We start from the raw sequence: 3932 nt of genomic DNA, 5'->3' as shown, positions 1-3932 counted from the left end.
CCGGTGTCGACTGTCAAGAGTGATGCATGGAGTAGAGGGCCTCGTGGAGCCCATCCAAAACCTGCAGCTGGCTGATGGCATAGCGGTTGGGCGGAGCCTTGTTGGACCAGGGGAGAGGTTAGTCAGTTACTTCTCCAATAAGGACCTGAAGGTGCCAGCTGGTGCAAAGCTGGGCACTTGTGAGGAAGTGGAGCATCCAGAAGAGTCGTCGGGGAGCGAGGAGTTGGTTGGTGTGGGGCCGTTGCCTGACTTCCTCGAGGACTTGGCGCACCAGCTGTGGTGTTACCATGGGCCAGGAAGCTACTCCTGGGGCCATGGTGAAAAAGAAGATGACGTTAGCCCCAGTAGCGGCGATGAGGACGTGGCAGACGCTGACCGAAATGAGGACGAGCATTTGGACGGTGAGGGCGATGCAACAGACGTCAATGGTGACCATGAGCCAGGTCTTGGGACAGGAGATACCCCTCTGGGTGCCACTGCCAATCTACCGCCGCCCACACCTCCTCCAGAGCGCCCCCTGCGAGAGCGAAGAAATCCACGCTGGATGAAAGATTTTTGTGTTTCTGAGAACTGATTTTCAATTACGGTTACTTTTGTTTGGAAGAATTTTGTTTGTTCCTGAGGACTAATTTTATTTAAATTTTCTGTAGTTTTGTTTCAGGTTTAGGTATGTCAGAGCAGACGGGTCGTCTGCTTGATAGGGGGGGATAGTGCTACGCCAGTGGGTCTTTGTCTCTGTGCGAAACATGTGTTAACATGAAAAGGATGACCTGGGCATGTGTTAACATGAAGGGACCTGGGCAAACATGACGCAGCTGACTGTGAGCGGAGGAACAAGCCGAGAGACGCGGTTGGGTGCTGCTCCTGTGAAGACATATAGTTATTATAAAAGTTTTTTTTTATCATCTTTTTTTTTCTTATTATTAGAATAATATAAAAAATGTATATCATAACTGCAATAATTGCAATAACAATGATAATATTGACGACAATGATGATAATAATTACAGTAATAATAATAAAGATGATAATAATGATGATAATGATCATGACGATGATGATAACGATAATAATGATGATACTGATGATGTCCATTTATAATAAAAAGAGGAAAAAGAAAAAAAAAAATCAAAGTAAAAAAAGCTGCAATATTAAGCGAAATATAGTTTTTGAGAATATATTCCAAAATGCCGTTTTTGCAATTTCAATGATGATTTTGGCAATTATTAGGATAATAATGATAATAATTATCATAATTGTATTAATCATGAACATAATAATGATAAAGGTGAGAATAATGAGAATTTTGATAGAATTATTATTATTATTGTTATTATTATTGTTATTATTATTATTATCATTATTATTATTATTATTGTTATTATTATTGTTGTTGTTGATATTATTATTATCATTTATAATATTATTATATTCATTTATTAATTATTATTATTATTATTATTATTACCAAAAACAATATAATAACTGTAATAATAACAATAATAATGATAATAATAATAATTGTTATGATATTATTATTATCAACTTTCGGAATTTTTTTCTTTTTCTTTTTTTAAATACAAATGGACACGATTTTTTAAATCATTATCATTACCATCATTATTATTGTTATCATCATCATATATATCTTCATCATCATTATTATAATCTTTATCATCATTACTTTTTATATTATTGCAGTTAAAATTTATTTTTTCCAATTACACGAATAATAACAACAATAATGATAGTAATAACAATAACAAAAATAAAGATTTTATGATAATTATGTATATCATTCTTTTAATTATTATCGCTATAATTGTAATTATAACAGTTATAAGTTTTTACTGTTACACTAGTAATAAAGTTAGTAATATTGATAATAATAACAATAGTAATAATAACAGAAATACTATAATAACTATTATTGTTATTATTATCATTATTATTGTTATCATTACCGTTCTAATACCCTTTTTATTAATAATAATAATAATAATGATAATAATAATAATAATAACAATAATAATAATAATAATGATAATAATAATAATAATGATAATAACAATAATCATAATCATAATCATAATCATAATCATAATCATAATCATAATCATAATAATGATAATAATAATAATTATTATTATTGTTATTATTATCATAATAATAATGATAATAATAATAATGATAATGAAATTTTATTAAAATTCTCATTATTCGCATCTTTATCATCATTATAATTATGATTAATACATTTCTAATAATTATCATCATTTCCCTAATATTTACCAACATCATCATTGAAATTGAAAAAAAACGGCATTTTGGAATATATGCTCAAAAGACTATATTTAGCTAGATTTTGCTGCTTTTTCGACTTTTTAAAATTAAAGATGGACAAGATTACTGTTATTATCATCATCATTAACATCATTATTATCGTAACCATCATCATTATTATCACTTTATCATCATTCTTGCAATTATTATCATTATTATCATTATTATAGCAATTGTTGCAGTTATGATATATTTTTTTGCAGTATACTAATAATAACAATGATAATAAGAACAAGAATAGTAGCAATAATAACGATTTTACGATAATTACGTATATCATTCCTTTAATTATTATCGCTATCATTGTAATTACCACAGATATTTTTTTTTTTTTTTTTTGCAATTATACTAATAGCAAATGTAATAATTATAATAATAATAATAAAAAACGTAATAATAGTAATAATAATAATAATATTGTTGTTGTTGTTGTTGTTGTTATATTTATTATTATTATTATTATAATAATGATAATAATAATAATAATAACAATAATAATAATAATAATGATAACAACAATAATAAAATTAATAATAATAATAATAATGCTAATAACAACAACAACAACAATGATAATAATAATGAAATTTTATCAAAATTCTCATTATTCCCATCTTTATCATCATAACTGTCATGATTAATACAATTCTGATAATTAGTATCATTATTACCCTAATAATTGCCAAAATCATCATTATTATCATCGTTATCATCATTATTATCCTTATCATCATTATAATTATAATCATTATCATAATCATCTTTATCATCATTATTGCAATTATTATCATCATCATTATCATTATTATCATAATTATTGCAGATATGATTTATATTTTTGGAATTATAGTAATAATAACAACAACAATTATAGTAATAATAATAATATCAATCTTTTAATCATTATCGCTATTACTATAATTATTACAGTTATAATAATTTTGTCTGGTAAGCGTGTTAAAATCCGAGGGGAGTGCGTGTCAGCATTAAGGGCTGATAGAAGGTAGTCAATTGCTTGCCACAGGTAGCCAAGTATGGTATCATTTGTCTCTTAAAAAAAGGCTTATGTAAAAAGAGGAATTTCACTCACGGATCTTAAAAATACACATTTATTAAAACACGGACACTTTACACAAACACGTAAAACTGGTAAAACACCAAAAAGTAAACATTAAAACACTAAGAAAATGAACGCAAAAACCAGAACCTAAAACAAGATAAAGGAGCACTCGATTTTTATTATAAAAAAAATTAAAAATTTAAATATTACACCTTACTGCCTTTAAAACCTCGTCCTTACGACCGCAATAGCTTCCACCGGCTATACATCGGCCGCTATGAGGACGTTACAACCTATACCCCTGCCTACTCCCGCTTCTTCTTCTTCTTTGTTGGATTTCTTGGCGGCATGTGGCCAAGGTTATTAAGCCAATGGATCCTATTTATTCAGTCAAACTATATAAGGTCATAAAGTTTTGTCTCCCTTAAAAAAGTGATTACTTACTGATGATTTTTTCATCATCTGAAAGTTTATTAGGTAAAAATTTTTTTATTTTTATTTTGGAAAAAATTTTTATCCCTTTTTCTTT

The sequence above is a fragment of the Penaeus monodon genome, unplaced genomic scaffold (genome assembly GCF_015228065.2).
Source record: "Penaeus monodon isolate SGIC_2016 unplaced genomic scaffold, NSTDA_Pmon_1 PmonScaffold_89, whole genome shotgun sequence".
Taxonomy (NCBI): domain Eukaryota; kingdom Metazoa; phylum Arthropoda; class Malacostraca; order Decapoda; family Penaeidae; genus Penaeus; species Penaeus monodon.
This window is presented reverse-complemented; position numbering follows the sequence as displayed.